The following is a 23362-nucleotide window of genomic DNA, read 5'->3' as shown; positions in this document are numbered from 1 at the left end:
CTAAAAAGAATCTAATCAATTAGATATTATATCTCATCTCATGATATAGGTATTTTTTTAAAAAGACACAAAATATCCCCTTGTGGTTACAATTTTCTCATCAAACTGTCAATTTCTCCAAACCCAAAATTGTAGAAGATTCATGCAAAATTGTAGAATATCACTAGCGAGTTGAATGTTCTTTGTAAGAAACAAAATTGCATTTCGCTAGTCAAGGTAGGCAAGAAGCTAGAATTCATTTACAACTAGGTAGAGTTCCTCTACTAATGCAAGGATATTCAGTAATATTAGCATGCTTGTGTGCCCGACTGAGTGCAGCTGGGGCCTTGAGGGTCCTTCCAGAGAGTAGGCAATCGATAGTGTACTCTTATTGGCCATAGGTATTCCTACAGATCAGATCTTTGTGATATGCTACAATAGGCTAGAGTTGAATACAAAAAAACTTCAAATCAGTGCATGGAACATCATTACTATAGGCCATATAAAGTGGCTTGTCTATTTATGTCCCAATTATTTTCTCATATCACGTCCATCATAAATACTGTTGATGTTCGATTGGAGTGAAAGGATTTAAATAGAGAATAAAAAATGTTGCAATAAGAAGAAATACACAACACCAGATTTATCCTGGTTCACCACAATAGTGGCTATGTCCAGACTGTAGAGTACTAGATTAATGTGTAAAAAGTACATTTCAAATGAGCAAGAGTAGCATATAAAAGGGCTCCAATAATATTACAAATGAAGAGTCTTTGGAAACCAAGAGACTTAATTATTGGAGGTAACAATGACTTCACTGTTGGCCTTCACAATATCAACAAACTCTCACCTGAAGGACAACCAATGCTGCAATTGATCACCCAATACCCTACTCAAAGAATGATCTATCTTTTCTTCACAAGCCCAAGAGAAGTTCTAGCACATTCAAACTTCTCTTTGGCAACAACATTCGTGAATATATCAGCCAGATTGATCTTGGTATCAATCTTGACAACATTCAACTTGCCCTCTTCGACTGCATGATGAACAAAGTGAGCATGTGCATCAAGATTCTTGGAGCGACATTGTGATGACTGATTATGTACCATGAAGATCGCACTATGGCTGTCAAAAAATAGATTATATTCATTTTGATGAACTTTCAATTCACCAAGTAACTGTTGAAGCCAAATCATTTCCCTTGTAGCTTTAAAAAGAACTAAGTATTTAGCTTTAGCTGAAGAAAGAGCAATGCAATGTTGCAACCGTGAAGCCCAACTGATCGTAACTCCAGCAAATGTGAAGGTGTAACCAGTAGTAGACCTTTGTTTGTCCAAGTCTCTAGCAAGATCAGAATCAGTGTAACCTGGCAGCTAAACTTTGTTTCTGCCAAAACATAAAACATGATCTTGTTGGGCCCATTTGCCATTGCACCAAAAGCCATGACTATTAGTGAACATGGAACACCACATAATTAACCACTTGTGGGTAGGGAGTGCGTCGCATCACCCAATAATCTCCCCCTCGATGTGCCTACCAGGTGCTTACGTGGGTCGAGAAGGCACTAGGGAGATTTGAACCCATGACTAGGCCAAAACCAAGCTCCGATACCAATTGTAGGGCCCATTTGTCGTTGCACCAAAAGCCATGACTGTTAGTGAACATGGAACACCACATAATTAACCACCTATGGGCAAGGGAGCATGTCGCATCACCTAACAAATCTGAAGTACCTTTTAGATACATTAGTATCCATTTGACGGCTTCCTAATGAGCTTTGCTGAGATTGCTCATGAACCTGCTCACAACTCCCACCGCATGAGCAATGTCAAGGCGAGTAGAAACCATAGCATACATAATGCTACCAATGGCTGATTTGTAGGGAATTTTCTTCATAAATTCCTTTTCTTCTTGTGTTTTAGGACATAATTCAGAACTTAATTGAAAGTGACTAGCAAGAGGAATAGAAGTTACTTTTGCATTAGCCATGCCAAATCTTTCAACAACTTTGTCAATGTATTGTTTTTGAGACAAAGTGATTTCCCTCTTTTTCCTATCCCTTGTGATTGTCATGCCAAGAATCTTTTTAACCACCCCTAAGTCTTTCATTGCAAACTTGCTTGACAATTTTTGCTTCAACTCATTAACTATTCTTTTGTTTGTGCCAGCTACTAAAATATCATCGACATAAAGAAGAAGGATGACAAACTCACCACTTGGAAGTTTCTTGAAGTAAACATATGGGTTTGATTCACATCTTGTGAAATTATGCTCAGTCATGAAGCGATCAAATTTTACATACCACTATCTTGGGGCTTGTTTCAAGCCATACAAGCTCTGATTTAATCTGCAATAAAGATGTCCATGTCCCTTCTTTATGAACCCTTGAGGCTGCTCCATGTAAAGTTCTTCTTCTACATCACCATGTAGGAATGTGGTTTTCACATCAAGCTATTCTAACTCAAGATCCCACACTGCTGCTAATCCCAAAACAGTTCGAATAGTTGTCATCTTGACAACCAGTGAGAAGATTTCATTGAAATCTATCCCTTTTTCTTGATCAAATCCCTTTACCACCAATCTGGCTTTGAAGCGTTTATTGCCTTCCACTTCATCTTTCACATGATATATCAACTTTTTCCTAAGTGGTCTTCGATTAGGTGGAAGAGAGACCAGATCCCAAGTTTGATTCTTGAGTAAAGAATCTATTTCTTCACAGATCGATGTTTTCCATTTATCACTATTGACATCTTTGAGAGTTGCTTTGTATGTAGACGGTTCTAAAAATTTTGAAACTAGAATTGAAGACTCTACTTCTTCAGCATACAATAATTCATAATCTGAGAGTTTAGCAGGCATTCTCCTTTCTCTAGTGGATCTTCTCATTTGGGGTTCTCTGTTCTCTAGTTGAACCAATTCAAATGGAGAACTAGTTACTCTAGTTCATTGATTTAAATTTGAATGCCCTCTCTACTACTGGAGAACCAATTATCATAAGATTCATGCATAGGACTTTGGCCCTTGATGGCCGTTAAATTTATGGGCTCTGTATTTCCTCTTTCATTCAAGGAGCATGGACTTTCACCCTTCCAATTACGAGTGGTCAAGAAAACTTTTGTCACCTGCGGATTAACATGCTCGTGCCCAAAATGGGTGTTATTATGACTGTTAAAATGATTTTCTTCTACAACTTTGATTGGTTCCTGTGTATGAACTTGTGCAACCTTCGAATTAACATGTGGAACCTACGGATTGATATGTGTAACCTACATATTGATATGCGTAATCTGCGGATTGAAAGGATTTATATCATGCGGTCTTTGTTCCAATGTTCCCTATAGATTATCTTGCCATGGGTTGGCCTTGTTGGATAGAGCACCATGTGGTCTTCCTTCTACGGCTTCCAATGTTTCCTACAAATCCACTTCCGCAAGCCCAAAGTGGATATTAAACTCAGAGAAGTCCTACAGGTTTTCAATGTTATTAAGAGGTGCATGATTATAATTGCCTTGTGTTTGGTATTGTCTTTTGTTAGCCATGTTGTCTTGGCTATGCTTGTCCACTAGTTCTGCAGTAACACAAGGCCTGCCCATGTAATTAGGAACATTTTTTTCAAAAAATGTTGAATTTATTGTTGGTTGTGAAGGTCTGCGGGAATGAGCAGAGTCTTCAGTTTTGTGATGGATAAAGTGCTCGGTCCCATGCCTATACTCCAACAATTTATCTTTGTCTATGCCATCGTGCCTTATTCCTTGGCAATTATTCTTGGCAATGAAAGTGTTCTGTTTCACAGACCTGAGGTTGTGAATATATAGTCTGAGTATTTGATTTATTTATGTTAGTAAACCTTTCTGAGTTTACACTTTTATTGTCATAATTTCCTGAGTTGAATAGGGAATCTTCTGCCTTAGTATGCCATGTATCCTCTGAGGAAGAGATAGGGGTAGGAGCAAGAACTGATGTAGGAGAAAGATTATTGGTGGGATACAGCAACTGGGTATTGCCATGCTAAGAGTATGTACCATTACTCATCATATCGAGTAAAGGAATAAATTCTCTATTAGGAGTCTCATCTTTAGAATGAGGAAACACCTTCTCATTAAAGATGACATCTCTGCTCCTAATGATCTTCTTTTCAATTAAACTCCAAAGCCTAAAGCCAAACCAATCTTCTCCATAGGGTAAGTGCACCAAGTTGTGGTGCCAAAAGAGGGGTATAAGTGGACACCTTTTTCCTGAAATCAGCAATTTCTGAACTTCAACAAGAATTTGAAGATAGTTACGCTCAAAATTTTAAGATATGACAAAAACAAAAGTCATAGTCCTCTAAATCTAGTTTCTAAACTACTATTTTTTTTTCAAAATGGTTTAGTTTTAGGTCCTCAAAAAAGGGAGCCACAAAAAGTGGTGCTGGTTTTTCCAGAAAAACATAACATAGTACAAAGTGTGGTCCCCCTAAAATTTTAACTTTTTTTTTGAAATTCTTTAATCGCTCCAGTCAAAATTTACCTAACACTATGTAGTTTATCCCAGATTTTTTGGGTAATTTTATAATATGTATTTTTTTTTTTATGAATTTTTTAATTGGACACATTCGAAAAATGTGAAATATCTATGTGCTCCCCCCTATAAATGATTGAAAACTAATCTAAAATCAAAACTTCTTTTTTTCAAAGTGTGTAGAATGGAGTCTAGTTTCTAAAAAATTAAGTTTTTTCAAAATTTGATGAACGAGCTCAAATCTATAGCCCAATTAGTACATGTTGGTTTTTGACAAAAAATGGACATACATTCTAAAGAAATTATAGATGAAAGGCTTAAAATAGTTCAAATTAAAAATAAATTATATGGTTGTGTAGCTAACAAGGAGACCTACAATGTTATGTAACCTAATTTTATTGATGTTCAACCACAAAGAAACTAGACAGAGAGCACACAAGAAAAATCAATCATTTTTTGTATGTTTGCAGCAAAACACATCTCAGACCAGTTTATGGACTCCAAAGCTTTGGTTTGGATTCCCAAAGCAATACGAAATGTTAGGCTTGGTAGTATTTAAAGCTTGTTAAATTTACTTTCAAATAGCGCGTACGTGCTTTGTAAATTTTTTTTTTTCAAAAAATGCGCACACGCTATGGTGCGTACCCACTATAGTGCGTATGCACTATTTAAATATACTTTTAAATAGCATGTACGTGCTTTGAAAAATTAAATTTTTTTTAAAATAGCACGTACGCACTATGGCTTGGCACACCCAAGCCATAGTGTGTGCGCACTATAGCGCACACGCACTATAGTGCGTGCGCACTTATTGAAAATAGAAAGGAAAAAAAGGGTGTCATCTTTTTGGCACCACAACTCGGTGCACTTACCCCATATCCAACAAATATGCAAGGCTCGGATTTAGGATCCAGCTTGCTTCTTTTTTCTTTGGGCACATGTGCAAAGGCCTGACAACCAAAAACTTTAAGATGAGAGTAAGAAATTCTTCTACCATGCCATTCCTCTTCTGGAATTCTGAATTTCAACCTTCAAGAAGGACTCTGATTAATGAGATATATGATTGTATTACATGCCTCAGCCCAGAATTCTTTGCCCAATCCTACATTTGAAAGCATACACCGAGCTTTCTCCATTATTGTCCTATTGAGTCTTTTCGCTGCCCCATTTTCTTAAGGGGTGTAGGGTACAACTTTCACCCTACGAATACCATTATTTGCACAATAATTGTCCAACTCCAGTGAACAGAACTCACCTCCATTATCCATTTTTAAACATTTGATCTTATAGCCCCTTTGGTTTTCAATAAGAGCTTTGAAAACTTTAAACTTAGAAAAAACATCAAATTTATTTGCCATCATATATATCCATACTTTCCTAGTATAGTCATCAAGGAAAGTAACAAATTTTTTTGAACCTCCTAAAGAGCTTACCTCAACCGGACCAAAGACATCCGAGTGTACAAGTTCCAATGGTTTCTCCTTGAGATTATGTCCATCTTTCAAGAAGCTGACCCGCTTTTGTTTTCCGTAAAGGCAATGTTCACAAAATTCTAAATTTTCTGATTGGAGATCTAGTAGTTGATCCCTTTTGAGCATTATCTCAAGGCCCTTTTTTCTCATTTGGCCTAATCTTTGATGCCAAAGTGTTGCATCGCTACCCATGACTATCATAGCAGCCCCTATTTCAGTAGGCTTCTCAAGAAGATAAAGATTACCAACTTTGTTTCCCTTGGTAATTATTCTCGAACCCTTGGTAACTTTCCAAGTATCCAAATATAAGAATGGATAATATCCTTGTGCAAAGAGCTGACTGACCAAAATTAGATTTTGCTTTAATTTGTGAACATGGCGAACATCTTTTAACAACCATCTCCCTCCATCTTCCAGCTGTAACAAAATGTCACCTTTGCCAACTATTTCGCAGGAATTTTTGTCTCCAAGAAATACCTCTCCAAATTGACCTTCATGGTAGTTTGTGAAACAATTCGTACATGAAGTAACATGGAAAGAAGCTCCGAAATCTATCACCCAAGAATCTAATTTTGTGTCACTTGTAGAAAGAACTAAAGCACTTTCATCTTTCTCATAGGCTGTATTTGCTTCCATGTTTCTCACATTTTCTTGTGCTTTCTTGTAAGCCCAACAATTTCTCTTTATTTGGCTAGGCTTACCACAAAAACAACATTCACCATTCCTACCTCTTGACCTTGAACGATTGGGTGACTTTGATCTTCATTGATTGTAATTATTATTTCCTCTATGATGGCTTCTTCCTCTTCTCTCAGTGCTGACCATAGTGAGAGCATCACTGGATGAGGAGTCTTTGTTACTTCTTCTCATGTCTTCACTTAATAAAGTGGCAACAACTTCATCGTAGGCCAACTTTGACTTCGTAGAGTATAAAGTACTTATAGTTGTAACTACGGGATCCCAACTATCAGGTAAAGAACATAAAAAGATGATTGTTTTGGATTTGTCATCTTGAGTCATACCAACCGAGCTTGCTTGACATAATAGAGTGTTCAAATCATTTATATGATTTGACATTGCAGTCCCTTCCTTCATTTTTAGTTTGTAGAGTTTCTTCATAATGAAGATTTTGTTTGTAGCCGATGCCGTTTGATACATGTTCTGAAGTTTGTCCCAAACCTCTTTCGTTGACTTCTCGTTTGAGAGATTGACCAAGACATCTTTCGCTAGTGAGAGAAAAATGGATGCCATCGCCTTCTCATCCATATTTTCCCAATCTTCATCAATCGTTGTAGATAGTTTCTTAGACTTCAATTACAAGAGCCAAGTCTTGCTTAACTAGCAAGGAGCGCATTTGCACTTTCCACAAGCTGTAATTATTGCTTGTAAATTTCTCTATTTTCAAATCCTCCATCTTTTTGGAAAATTCAACACCGATTTCCCAATCCACACACATCATGCTCTGATACCAATTGTATAAGGAAGCAAAGGTGCGCGGACTCACTTCCTACGCTAATCTTTGAGAGGACGATTATGCAAATCAAAGTAACTATTGCAAAGATCTCAAGAAATGCATAATAACATAATCAAAATAACAAAGAACACACAACATAGTGATTACCGTGGGAAACCCTTCCGAGAGAAAAACCATACCCTCCAAAACTCGCACAATGTATTATCAAACCAGGATGATTACAATACACTTGCAATGCAAGTTCTTATAGGAGCGCATCACCACAACTCAAACTTGGATAGACTCCTTCTAGCACCAGTCTTGCAAACTATACTCAATTACACAAACACCTCCCCAAGCCCTCCTTTTATAGTGATTTTACAACCTGGAAACCAATTATGGTTTTAAAAAACCATGGGCAAAACTACCATGCCACATGTTACCCATTTTTGACATTTACATTTCCAATATGGAAAAAACAACTAGGTTAAAATAGTAATCCCATCCACAATTTTGTCTCTTAGTCTAGACCCACATAAAATTCACAAAATGAGTCAACAAGGCTCTAAAAATGACCTATCTATATTCTACTATGGACAAGACTCATTTTAACAACTCACAAACCATTTTCCAATGCATAAACAAGTGGAAAACTTCCACAAACAAATTCTAGAATTTTCCAAGAAAGGATTGCAAGGTTGAGACACATGTTTCTCAACATTCTCCCACTTTTCGAACACCTTGCAAGAGTCAGGGGTTCTGAAATATCATGGACTTGATTGCTAGGGGCCGAGAGGCACATAGACTCTAAACACCATCTAAATTTCTCTGTGCTCAAGGGCATAGTTAATGCATCAACAAAATTCACCAAAGTCTCTACCTTTTCCAGCTTCACCTTGCCGTCCTCGATCATATCTCTCAAAAAATGATATTGTACATCAATGTGCTTGGTCCTCGCATGAAAATTTGAGTTCTTCGCTAGGTAGATTGCACTTTGGTTGTCACTATAAATTGTCACTGTACCTTGTTTGAACTCTATATTTGAATATAATCTCTTTAGCCAGATGGCTTCTTTGCAGGCATGAGTAGCTACCACATACTCTACCTCAGTAGTGGACAAAGTGACCATAGCCTGTCGCTTACTCATCCAACTGATTGCACCACCAAATAATGTAAACACATATGCACTAGTGGATCTTCTTCTATCAACATCACCAGCCCAGTCTAAATCCACATAGCCTCGAATATCCAAGGAATGCTCACTTCTTGTTCCATGAAAACATATTCAGTACTTTGAGGTACCTTGCAAGTATCTGAAACCTCTTTTTACTGCATCCTAATGTGCTCTTCCTGGATTAGACATATAATGGGAAAGTACTCCCAATGCTTGGACAATGTCTGGTCTTGTACAAACCATAGCATACATCAAACTTCCAATAGCACTCTAATATGGTACTCGACTCATCTCTTCCATCTCCAATGGGGATGTAGGACACTGTGAGCTAGAAAGCTTTGTTCCCATAGTAACAGGAACACTCAATGGTCTTTCATCCTGCATATTGAATCTTTTCAAAATAGTACCAACATACTTACTTTGGCCTAGCAAAAGCTTTCTATTCTGTCTATCTCGTATAATCTCCATTCGTAGAATGCGCCTAGCTGCACCAAGATCTTTCATTTCAAACTTTATTGAGAGTTGAGATTTTAACTCTACAATCAAACCTTTTCCTTTGCCAATAAACAACATGCCATCGACATACAAGGCAATAACCAAGAAACCATCACCATCAGATTTGAAATATATACAGTGATTAGATTTAGATTGCACAAATCCCAAACTCAACACATATGTATCAAACTTCTGGTAGCACATCCTAGGACTCTATTTTAAACCATACAAGGATTTCTTCAATTTGTAGACCAAATGACTTTTACCTTTCACCACATAGCGCTTTGGCTGTGACATGTAAATTTCTTTCTCCAAATCTCCATGAAGAAAAGTAGTTTTCACATCCATTTGTTTGATCTCTAGATCATAAGCTGCTGCAATAGAAAGCAAAAATCTAATGGATGTCATTTTGGCTACTGGAGAAAAAATCTCACCATAATATACTCCCTCAACTTGAGAGTAACCTTTTGCAACCAAGCATGCTTTATACTTCTCAATGCTTCCATTTGAAGCCATCTTCCTTTTGAACACCCATTTACAACCAACAGGCTTTCATCCTTCAGGCAATGGTACAAGGTCCCATGTTTGATTCCTCTTAAGAGCTGCCATTTCTTCATCCATGGCTATTTTCCAAGACTCTGAATCATTCATCCCAAGAGCCTCTTCTACAGATCTTGGTTCATCAATGTTAGTATTCGATGCAAATATGCATCTCCAATCATCAGGAGAATACCCATACCTTTCAAGTGGTTTCCTTTGTCTAGTAGATCTTCGAACAAGATCTGGTTTAGGTTTAGGAGGTTCAAGTTCATGATTAGGTTCTCCCTCTTCCTCTGATGATTCAAAACTCGTAGAGCTTTCTTCAACATCTCATCTTTCTAAGGGCCTTGATTCAACTTTCTCAAGTGTAGCAGGAAGTTGAATCACATCTTTCTTTTCTTTAATTTGTTTTGGCTGCACTGTAACAGAAGAAGGCTTAGTTTCTCTAAAAATAACACTTCTGGAATAAAATACCTTTTGTGCAATAGGATCCCAAATCTTGTATCCTTTCACACCATAAATATATATGATGAAGATACATTTGATAACTTTGTTGTCCAATTTTGTTCGCTTCTCCTTTGGCACATGAGCATATGCCTCACAACCAAACACTCTCAGATGTCTAAGTGAAGGCTTGTGGTTTGACCATGCTTCCATTGGCGTCTTGTCAACAAGAGCTGATGTAGGAGACCTGTTTATCAAGTAGCAAGCAATGGCTATAGCTTCAGCCCAGAACTTTTGTTCTAGTCTAGCACCACTCAGCATACTCCTAGCCTTCTCCATTAGGGTCATGTTCATTCTTTTTCCAACTCCATTCTGCTGTGGAGAATATGGAGTTGTCTTCTCTCTTTTAATACCACAATCTTTACAAAATGTGTCAAACATATTGGAGCAAAATTCACCACCATTATCAGTTCTCAAGAATTTTATTTCCTTTCCAGTCTTCAATTCAACCATTGCTTTAACTTCTTTGAAACGACTGAAAACTTTAGCTTTACTCCTAAGGAAATAAACCCATATTCTTCTACTAAAATCATCAATGAAAGAAACATAATAAACTGATCTACCAATAGAAGGAACATCAACTGAACCAAATACATCCAAATGAATTAGATCCAAAATACATGAAGACTTATGAGAACTCGAGTAAAATTGAATGCGGTTTTGTTTACGATAGATACAATGCTCACAAAAATCAAACTCAAGATTGTAGTCATTCAACCCATCAACAAGGTTCTTATTTTTCAAGGTCCGTAGGCCCTTCTCACCTATGTGGCCATGTCTCTAGTGCCATAACATAGTCTTCTCTGCAGGCAACTTTGATTCAGTAGACATAGAACCCTTGGGTACCCAAAAACCACGACCATCTATTGAAAGAGAAACTCTCTCCTTCTCCAACTGAGTAGTCTTTTTCACAATCTTATCAGAAGTACTATTGCACTCGACTGTGCATGCATCAAGTTGGTACATTGTACCCAATCTAATTTCTCTTGCTATTACCATAGCACCTCTCACCATTTTTACACCTGCTTCAGAAAATTGTACATGCACACCTACATCTATTAGCTTACTAACAGATAAAAAATTCCTTGCTAGTCCAGGGATATGCAAGACACCATCAAATCTTCTAATTCTACCATCAAAAAATTTCACACGAATACTTCCACGACCAACAATATCAAGTACTGAATTATCACCCAAATACACCTTACCAGCATCAAAATTTTCATACTTACTAAACTAGTTCCTATTAGGAGTCATGTGGAAAGATGCACCTGAATCTATTAACCATGCATTTTCACCTACATGAGTGGGCAATGCTGTAATGAAAGCATCTCCATCTTCCTTCTCAGACTCAAAATCATAATCTTGCTTTTTCTTCTTCTTATTTTTCTTCTCCTCTTTGCAGTCCTTTCAAAAGTGTCCAGGTTTGCCACAATTCCAGCAGATTGCCTTGGACTTACTAGAGGATTTCGATCTCCCCTTATTTTTGGACTTAGAATGGCCATGCTGCTTTTCATTCTTGCCTCTTTCTTTTGGTCTTCCGTGAACACTCAAAGCCTCTTTGGCATTCAGAGAGACCTTCCTTCTCATCTCTTTAGAAACTACAGAACCAACAATGTCCTCCATCTTCAAGACAACTGAAGTGCTCCCTATAGCCATAACAAGACTATCCCATGAGTCTGGCAACGAACATAACAAGATTTGACACCTTTCTTCTTCATCCATTGGCACCCCTACTGAGGTCAACTGAGTCACCAACATATTAAACCTTTCCAGATGCTCAGAAATTTGTCCACCTTCTTCCATTCTCAAGGAATACAACTTCTTCCTCAAGAAAATCTTATTCACAAGTGATTTCGCTTGATAGATCTCACTAAGCTTTGTCCAAAGCTTCTTCGTGGTAGGTTCTTCATGGACATTAATCAGAACCGAGTCTGCAAGACACAATTTGATGAGACCTTTAGCTTTTCTATCAGTCACATCATATTGTGCGGCTAATGTCGGATCTGTGGGTCTCAGCTTGTTCTCATCAATTGCATCCCATAGATCCCGATCAGACAACAAATCTTCCATCTTCAGCTTCCACATCTCAAAGTTTGTGCCAAAAAACTTTTCAACATCAATTCTCCCTGACATGCTTGCCATCTTTTCAATCCTACAAGACAGAAATGAAATGCTCTGCACAAGCTCCCACTCAAACCTTGATTAGCTCAAAAAACCCTGTACCCAACAAATAGAACCAAAACTGGCTAGGCTCTGATACCACTTGTAAGGAAGCAAAGGTGTGGGGAATCGCTTCCTACGCTAATCTTTGAGAGGACGATTATGCAAATCAAAGTAACTATTGCAAAGATCTCAAGAAATGCATAATAACATAATCAAAATAACAAAGAACACACAACACAGTGATTACCATGGGAAACCCTTCCGGGAGAAAAACCCCACCCTCCAAAACTCGCACAATGTATTGTCAAACCAAGATGATTACAATACACTGGCAATGCAAGTTCTTACAGGAGCACATCACCACAACTTGAACTTGCAGAGACTCCTTCTAGCACCAGTCTTGCAAACTAAACTCAATTGCACAAACACCTTCCCAAGCCCTCCTTTTATAGTGATTTTACAACCTGGAAACCACTTATGGTTTTACAAAACCATGGGCAAAACTACCATGCCACATGTTACCCATTTTTGACATTTACATTTCCAATATGGAAAAAACAACCAGGTTAAAATAGTAATCCCGTCCACAATTTTGTCTCTTAGTCTAGAGCCCCATAAAAGTCACAAAATGAGTCATCAAGGCTCTAAAAATGACCTACCTATATTCTACTATGGACAAGACTCATTTTAACAACTCACTAACCATTTTTCAATGCATAAACAAGTGGAAAACTTCCACAAACAAATTCTGGAATTTTCCAAGAAAGGATTGCAAGGTTGAGACACGTGTTTCTCAAAAATTGAAAGGATTTAAACAGAGAATAAAAAATGTCGCAATAAGAAGAAATACACAACACCAGATTTATCCTAGTTCACCACAATAGTGGCTATGTCCAGAGTGTAGAGTATTAGATTAATGTGTAAAAAGTACATTTCAAATGAGCAGTAGCAGCATATAAAAGGGCTCCAATAATATTACAAATGAAGAGTCTTTGGAAACCAAAAGACTCGATTATTAGAGGGAACAATGACTTGACTTTTGACCTTCACAATATCAACATGGAGCACGACTTCTTATTATCACAGTAATATTGATCAATATTTATGGGCACTCTCACGTTAGAAAGTTGTATGTTTCCTATTCCCCACTGTATTAAGAGTAAGCAATAAGTGGAATCAGGAAAAACTCTGGTATATTTACGTTGTAGGATAGCTGGGTTTTTTGACAGAGCTGCCATGTTTTGAGTCGAACGTCATTTAAAGCATCTTTGATATTACTATCATAAATGCTGACATTGGAAACACAGGCCTTCGTTCCATCCTTTCCCAGTCCTCCAATGCTACCGTTCACAATTATAGGTGAAATAGATGGAATTTAAATGAAGATAAATAACATATCACAACGAAAATAAAATGCCTGGTGATTATAAATACCCGACACCATGGCCAGGGCCGCAGTTTATATTGTGCACGCGGATGCCGGAACAACCCGTTTGAATCGAAACACAGTCGTCTCCTGCTCGTTCCAACATCAACCCACAGTTTGCTGTCTAAATGATGACTAATGGACGTTTGCATTGCTTTTAGAACAATCTATCATGCCAAAAATGAAAGATATTTTAATACTGCATGCCATTGACGAATGGTGGATTTCAACATCACGAGAGTTCTGGAGATGAATTTCCTCTGCGTTTGGGCTCTCTGCAGGGGAGTAGATTGTCACGCCAACGACTTTAACAGAAGTGCAACTGTCGAACTTGAGATGACATTGGGGACTGTTTCGTATGTTTATGTCTTGCACGCTCACGTCATAGCTTCCATAGAATCGCAATGCCTGTACATATATAGCTATTACTGTTACCAATTGGATATTTGAAATAGAAAACTTAATTTTAACAGGAAAGATACATTATAGGAAAACAAGTTAAGCTTCTTTTTTATTGGTATTCAAAAAGCTTTAGAAAAGGTACTTGTTTCACACTACTCACCGTGGGCCTGACGCTTGGTAAGGTTTTCCCCATTGTGCTAACATCCTGACCCACATAGAATTTGATCTTTCTCCGTTAATTTGTACTTAATAGATTACCGTGTTAACAATAAAACAATGTATGAAGTACGTACGAATGAATAGGTACCTCATATGTGTATTCTGAAAGCTTCCAACAAGCTGCACCCTGTCCGTCTATTACTCCGCTACCGACAATAGAAATCCCATTGAGCTTAGAGAAATTTATCCATTGCAAAAAGTTTGATGTCCAAGCTCCGCCATTGATTGGTGGAATGATAGTTCCATCAACCTGCCAAAGTTCAAAGGATTCTTAGATTTACTCTGGCTTGACTATTGAACTCGTTTTCAGTTCCATTAATGACTAATCAACAGTTATCATTCCCCTATAATACCTTAAAGACAATGTTTGATTGGCAGGGTCCAGAAAAAGTAATGGGGCCAGCAAGAAAGCGGTAATCAGCTGGAATTAGTAGTGTAGAGGATTCTTTGGCACAGACTTCTTGCCACGCCTCCTCAAATGCCTCCATGTTTTGATCATATATTACAATTGTATATCAAATATAAAACAAAAAGCACAACTCCTGCCAATATTAGATCATGAATAATAATAAGAGAATAATGACCTTGGTATCATCGCTGATTCCATCACCTTTCGCACCCAGTGATGTAACATCAACAATAGTGGAGTCATCGTAAGAAGTCGGGGATGCAAAAAGAGATGTGAAGGCGGCCCTCGAAGCAAAGCACAGCCAAATCCCTAGGACAAACGCAAGTATAACTACAACTGAAAGCCTCAAACTTGGACCCATCTCATGTTGCTTTTCATTCTCTAAATTGCCTATTTTATTACTCGCCTTATATAAGCCTGTAAAGATTCCAGTCACGGGTGTTCAATGGAGAAAACATCAAACATGCATGATTGACGAACCCGGGAAACACTCGTATCACCTGTTCTATTCAAGGTTCACACTATTTTAGATATTCAAACTTCGCATGTGACTCCCCTTCAATTGGTCTAGTTTTACACTAACATGTTTGAAAGGGACTAAATTATTACACCACATGCAATTGTATAACTAGCGGATTACATTCTCTTCTTTCCTTATCGTCCTTGCACCCGTATTTAATATAAAATACCGTGTCGTGATCTAAAGAGCCCAAGATTGAAACATATATCACCATATATCATCTCAAATGTGGCTAATCAGTAAAAGGTGGTGTAATGTTTGGTCAGCAGAAGAAACTAAAGTATTTTGTTCGGGTCGGCAAGTATGAAAATCCTTCAATAGCACGGGCCATTGTTTGGATTGCAAGTGACTGATCTATGTTGATATCTTCGACATTGAAAAACGGAATAATTTATATCACATCAAGAGTACCGTAGGCCACATGCATTCACATAATGATTTTGTCGACAGAACAAGTGAATCCAAGTTCGTGTCTTGTAGTGCATAGACCAAATATATGGTTGCAAAATCGGTTGGTATTGTCGATGACGTTAAAATTAGCTCGCCTATTGAGTCATTAGAAACACAAGCTACAATCCGTCTATTTTTCATTGAGTTTATCAATATTAGTCCATATTATGAAGAAGTGTGTGGGGCTCACGTTGTGTAGTTTTGTGTTCGACCATGAGCTTTCAAACTGCATTGAACCACTTAATTGGAGCTGGGGAGATGAAGCTTTTCCGTCTTTACTTTGAACGCATTTATCACAGTTGGAATGCAATCTCTTGACTTATTCTAGATTTTAAATATGGCAATTCTACGCTAACAAACGTACAAAAAGGGAACTGTTTAGCCATGTGAAAAGTTTGTCAGATATGAGTTATGTTGAGAGAGAGACAGTATCAGACGGATAAATATTTATATAACTGAACAAGGACTCCGATGCAGTATGGTTCCTTGTAAGACAAATTTAATAAGCCGGGTATGGATATTTGAATTTCCTTGATTTGATATGATAGTAGTTACAGAACTGACCTACTATTGAATACTAAAAATTATAAATGTTAAATTCAACTATTTTTAAAATTAGATATTGGCTTGTAGTTTCACACTTAACAATCTGAATTAAATAGCAACTTTAGTAATTTATATTTGTGAATCAATGCTTTTGAGAAAATATTTATTAGGTTACTGTATCTGAACAATATCTGTTAGGATTAGGATGGTTGTATCGATGACAATTCAATTGGTTTACAACTTCTACAAAGCATTAGTTCTTGAGAAATCCAACAGCTTGAATTTTCTATTGAACAATGAAAGACTTTCCACCAATCCATTCTTATTATCTACTATACAAAGAAAAGATGTTTGAATCATACATTTGTTCACCATGTGTCATTATGTGTGTGTGTGTGTATGTAAATGTAGATATACATATACATATACATACATACATACATATATATATGTGTGTATATATATAGACGTATATGTACATATATATATACATATATATACATATATATACATACATACATATATATATACATACATATATATAGATATATATATATATATATTTATACATACATACATACATACATATATGTATGTACATGTAGATATACATATACATTATATATATATATATATATATATATATATATATATATATATATATATGTATGTATGTATGTATGTATGTATGTATGTATGTATGTAAATGTAGATATACATATACATATACATACATATATACATGTGTGTGTGTGTGTGTGTGTGTGTGTATAGATGTATATGTACATATATATACATATATATATACATACATATATATACATACATATGTATATACATATATATATATATATACATGCACACACACACACACACACACATATGAACTTGATGAAGATTATTCTTAAATCAAGTTGATTTATAAACAATGTTTTGTAATAATCTAGTCTTAAGTTGTAGGCTATAATCAAATAAATTTTTTAAATAGTGTAATCTTGATGGGATAAGAGTGCAATCTTTCATACCATGTGTTAGGGGCTTGTTTCAAACTATATAGCACTCTATAATGTTTTCATACCATATTCTCATCCTTAGTCAATGTTATACCATCTAATTGCTCAATATAGATATGTTCTTCAAGAATGTTGATTTCACCTCCATTTGGTAGAATTTGATTTTTTTCAGTGGAACATAAGATAGTAGTATCCTGACACATTTGAATATTTTTACATGAGAAAATGTCTAATCCAAACCTCCTTTTGTGTAAACCTTACATATAGGCCTTTTTTTATTTATGATCACTATTACCATTTTTTTTAGATTGACTAAAATGCATAAGTTGTTGTTGTGTTGGTTCAATTAAAAATTCATCTTGAATTTTAGCAAAGTTATGTACTGACTATTGAAAGATGAAAGCATTTGAGATTATATTTACACAATTACATTCATGAAATAGAAGTGAAAAAAATAATTTTTTATATTCATAGTTTGCAAGTATAGTATAAAATGATTCTATCAATTTGAAAAGATGCAAGTTTTATAGAAGAAGATACACAAGAATTAAATTTCTAGACATTAGACCCACACAAGTCAAGTAACTATTTTAAAAGATTTAAAAAATTTGATGGAAAATACTTTAAATACATAAACATTAAAAGTGGGAGTGAGAGAGAAGATTTCCTCCATTACCTGAATAGGGAGGTTGGCTTCCTTGCAATTGACAAAGTCCAAGCCCACATTATGAAAAATATCCTATTAAATGTTAAAGGAAGGATTAGTTTACATAACTTTGCAAAGGAAATCATTTTCAAAATACTCCTACTCATAATCTTCATACATCGAAAACAGGAAAAGAGGAGCAAAAGAGTAAATTTAGAAAAGGAGAAAGAATAAACAAAGGTTGTGTATTTTTTTACTAACTAGTTTGTGTCATGTGCAAGTATAGACAAGAAGAAAAAGTAGGTTTTTGAGTGGATGCTCATAAATTATAGTAGTGAAACCTTCCAATTGATGTTTTATAAAAGAAAAGACTGAACATAGAGGCTTTTGAGGGGTCGTGCACAAGCTATGATCATGGATCTAGCTTAACTATGGAGGGGGTAAAGACTAACACCCATCTATTGAAGAAATATAGCTACTTGCCATGAAACCTTTCATCTTTAGAAACCAAAGGGGTTCTTATTTTTTATATTCATTTCAATTTAAAGGGAGTTTATGTATTCAGAAAATGGGGCACCAAGGTTTGCCAAAATAAATAGAGTGAATAGTGTACATCCCTAGGAAGAGTGCATGAGAGTTTTAGCTTAGTAGAATTTTGGAGGTCTACAAGAGGGCATAGGTTTTGAGACAATAATTGTATCATGATAGTGCATTTTTCTTTGAACAAAAATCAAGTGGAATGATGAAAATACATGATTTGTTACACAAGAGGTATGATTTGTTTTGAATCACAATGAGCGTGTGCACTAAACATGACTTTAACATCAAGAAGAGACTTTTATGTATAATAGAATTTTGTTCAGAAAGTACAAAGTCTTTTATAGATAAATTGAAGGAAATGAAAATCAATTCAAATGCTTATGATTTTTTCTATGTGCAGATTAGATAAATTTTTAGATGTGCATCTTTGTGATAGAAATATAAATAAAGAAAAAATCCATGTATATTCTAAGTGTTGAAAGTGACAAAAAGGTATCTTGACAAAAGAAAATAACATTAATTCAGTAAAATTCATAGTATCATAACCACTAGAAAACTTTAATAATTCTGAAAGTGAATAATATAGCCAAAAGATACATAAGTTATTAGTTCTAAAAAAAATTATAATTTTCACATAGACTTATAACCTTAAAAAATGATATTTAAAGAATACACAATGCTATCATATGTCATTTCAAAATGATACATAAATAAAACACGAGGCCCATTCTATACAAACCACAAAGGGAAGTGTTCATGAGGTGTGTCTAGTAGATAAAGATTTCATATCACATCATGAAGGAAGATTCACAAATATGTACAAGTGGAATGGTTTTAGTAGTAAGTGCTCCAAGGCCAGATATGTATAGTACTATATATCCAATAAAAAAACAAAAGATCGCATTCAATTATGTGTCAATGAGGGAGGCTTTTATTTTAATTTATTAGGACAAAATTTTTTTAAGAGTGATGGCATATATTACCATAAAAAGATATAAGTTTTGAAACTATAATTCAAAGGGATAACAAATATCCCATATGCCACACTTAGTAATAGAGACCAAAAATATATATGGAGATAATAAGGCTGATACTGAAATTCTTTTAAGAGATCCTCTATTTTATCATATCTTGAGCTAAATGTAAGGAGACTTCACAATGATATAGGAGTCATAGTATCAACAAAGATAAAAGAGATATAATAGTTGAATAGTTCTCTCGCAAACAAAATCAATGACGGAGAAGGTGTACAACAACTACAAACAAGGATTTATTATTTTAAAAGAGGAAATTATCATATTTGTTAGCATAGAAAAGCCTACAAATAAAACTAAGACTATTAAAGGAAGCTATAAAAAACAATGAAGAGGTTTCCACATCTACTCAAGAAGCACTCACAATAGAAAGGATAGAGTATTTTTTGATTGATTCAAAAGAATAAACACTTAGTATTTCAAAAAAACACCATTTATATAAAAATTACACAAAAGGGCAAAGAGGAAAAGTTGACATAAGAATTCTCTCATAGTAGCAATGATATGGCTCATATTAGAAAAATCCTTCAAAAAAGATACTAGTGGAAAATCTTGACCAATTATTTGTAGAAAGTTTTGCATTTTTACATCTTCTCAAGATCCTTATGGTGTATTTTATAGAATGGTGTCTAAAAATCTTCAAGTGATAAAGCATCAAATTAATGGATAAAATTTTAGAAATAGTATGTAGATTCAAAACCATTCCAAAAGCATAGTTTATTTTAGGGATACTATAGTGGTAACATCTAATTAAAGGTTCTACATCAAAACATATCGCCATGATCCACAAAAATCATGATAACATAGTGCAAAAACAACCAATAGGCTTGTACGATATAAGAAAAAATATATTGGATATTGTATTTGAAATATTTACACATAAGAATTTATTCATTAGAAAAAATAGAGCCTTTAAGAAAAAATCTAGAATACCCATAAGAAGAAAAAGTAAATGCAAGCCTATTGAACGATGATTCCCTAGCCAAGGAAAATATATAAGGAAACCATTTTTAGACTTTTCAACTTTAAAATTATGAACCATGAATATCACATAAAGAAGCTAACATAGAAAATAAGGTGAATAACTTCATATATATGTATAGACACACACAAAAGCTATGAAATTCTAAAAAAAAAAAACCTAGAAATAAAAACCTAAGTGCCTGAGTTATTTTAGAAGCTTCCAGTCAAAATGAAGTAAATTAAAAGGACATAGGATTTCTTTCACTTTTTGAATGCCAAAAAAAATATAAGTTGGAGTTTATTTCTTTAGGTTTTGAAACTTATTCATTAGGTGTTATTAAAAGTATGTTAATAACATCATATATACTAAATATTTATTTTGATATTTATTAGGGAAATAATTTATATTTGATATTAAATATGATTTTTATTATATATCAAATATAAATTATCTATTTCATATGAATTGTAATAACTATTTAATATAAATTATGTATTTAATATAAACTTAAGTAAATTTATAATAGATGATTTTATAATGTTAAAATTTATTCAAAATATATTCCATACTAGAGCTAGAATCATAGTTATTTTTCATGGAGTATGTTTGAATATTGAACATAAATATAATAGTCTTCAGTATTAAATAGTTATTTAATTTTTGTGACATTATCAACAAACTTTTTGTAAACAACTAATTAATGGGTCAGGAATCCTAATAGACTTATAACTCTTATTCCATATTTTAGATGTAAATTTTAGTGTAACTAAACCTTTTCAGGAGTCAAATGATAGTACTTATGCACATATAATTTTGGCTTAGTCTATGTTTGAGTGTTAGATCAGTTTACTAATTGATATTCTTGAGAAAAAGCTAGAGGTAAAATGCATATTTTGAGACATCTGCAAGTAAGATTTGGAGTTCCTAGTGTAGTTTTAGAGCATAGGTTGAGTTAGACATCAGTTGAAGGAAGAGTTCACATAGTTTACACTCATTTTTGGGCAATTTAGGCCCTGGTTACTAGGTTTTTTTTTAAGGTATATTTGACCTTGGATATTTTTAGGGTTATTTGTTGATTTTCCATCTTACTCTAGAGGATATTCACTCTTTTTTCTTTCTCTACACATTACGCTAAAAGTATTATTGTATTGGAGTTCTCATATCTTGTTGTTTTCTAGTTGATGAATAAAGATAGTAGAGCTCCTTCCTAATATTTTCTTGATGCTTTGCATGCAGTGTGATTTATAATTGGAACATTGTAAATAATTTTCCTTATTTAATAATACTCCTTTTATACTTGTTTTGAGAAGTAATATGTTATAGTATAGTTTAGTACTTGTGCAGTGTTTTACCCTTAAGCTTTCATTGTGAAAATTTCCATTTTTCTACAAAGTATTTTTTTATCAAGATCCTTCTTTTGGAATTAGTTTTCCAAAAAATGGTGCGAAATTGAAATTTTCAATTCTAATTATCCATATTGTGAGGGTTCAAAGTCCATAATCATCATATTGATCAGGTGCTTTCAACATTTTAAATAATACTTTTATTCACATATTTATTTTTCTATTTCCCTCATAAATATTGAGTTTTAAGAGAGACAAGTCATATATAGAGATCGATTCTTCGAAAGCTTCACCCACGAGTGAAGAATATTTTTATGTATCATGGAATTGATAATATTTATTTAGCTTAAGGGTGTATTTCCATGTGATAATAGTTTTTGGAATATTCATTGGCATCTCAAACTAATTATTCACTCTTATGATATTTTTATTACTTGGTGTAGAGGTGAGAAAAACTGTTAGAAATATTAATTTCTGCTTAGAATTAATCATCTCTAATTAGAAGTTTCTAGATTATTAGGTTTAGGTTTAGGTTGTGTCGGCTAAAGTATTTTCCAAAGTTTGAGTCGGCCATAGTATTTTCCAAAAGTTTGTACAGATTTTGTCTTGTCGGATAATGCTAGATTTCTCTAAAATATTTTATGCTTGCCTATAAAAAGGCACTATGTATTCATTTGAAATCATGGTGAGTGTAATATAATATATTTTTATTGTGCCATAGCACATTGTTTTTGGTGGTTTTTTCTTTTCTTATGCCTCTACCCATCTATCAGATTGGTAGTTGGATAGAAGGTACAAAATTTTAGATTGTGATAAAAGAGCAAGTGGTGTGTTGGTGCTGCTAAATGGTGGAGGAGTGTTTGTGTTATGAAAAAATAATTATTTTGAAGAATGCCACATAGGATGTGTTGACTATGAAAGAGGGAAAGTCAGAAAAAAAGGTATGGTATGAATTCTTATAATGATTTAATTACATTTGAGAAATTATAATAGCAGAAGAATATTGTGAGGAGTCTAGCTACCCAAAGGTTTGTTTCAAGTTGTTTGAAGATTTAATTCTGGAAGTAAAAATGTATTTAGAATTTTCTAAAAGATAGAGTAAGGTGTATTAAATTATTGATTTCAAAGGGAAAAGCTGGTAGAGTTCAAAAAGACATGACAAATAAATTAGAAGAAGAATTAGTGATGGTGAAGAAAGAAAATGCAAGATTATTGTGTGAAAAAAATATTTTGCAAAAGGAATTGCAAAAAGAAAGAAATGAAATGGAAGAAGAAAATTCTAAATTGTTAAATGAAATTAGTGTTCATATAGAGGCAATTGAAGAGCTAGAGGATAGGCTAAAATTTGTGGAATAAGTACATAATTGGCAGGTGAAGGAAACATACAAGCTTAGAGAGAAAAATAAAGAATGAGAAGAAAAGTAAATTTTGTTGATGATGTTGAGAAAAAGAACAAAGTTTTAGAAGATAATGTGAAAAAATTGGAGGAAAATAATATGTTAAAGAAGGAATTGTCTACTTTGAAACAAGAGCAAGAGTGTTTGAATGTAAAACCATTTGTATGAGA

The 23362-nt window shown here is 34.6% G+C and overlaps 1 pseudogene; it reads right to left on the bottom strand.

Annotated features, from left to right (window-relative positions):
• Window positions 1-287: 287 nt before the first annotated feature.
• On the bottom strand, window positions 288-15100 carry LOC149576720 (polygalacturonase At1g48100-like; annotated as a pseudogene).
• Window positions 15101-23362: the final 8262 nt, after the last annotated feature.

This window comes from Cupressus sempervirens, chromosome 1 (genome assembly GCF_028749045.1).
Source record: "Cupressus sempervirens isolate cs-2001-9-10 chromosome 1, ASM2874904v1, whole genome shotgun sequence".
In the NCBI taxonomy this organism is placed as follows: Eukaryota; Viridiplantae; Streptophyta; class Pinopsida; order Cupressales; family Cupressaceae; genus Cupressus; species Cupressus sempervirens.
This window is presented reverse-complemented; position numbering and strand designations above follow the sequence as displayed.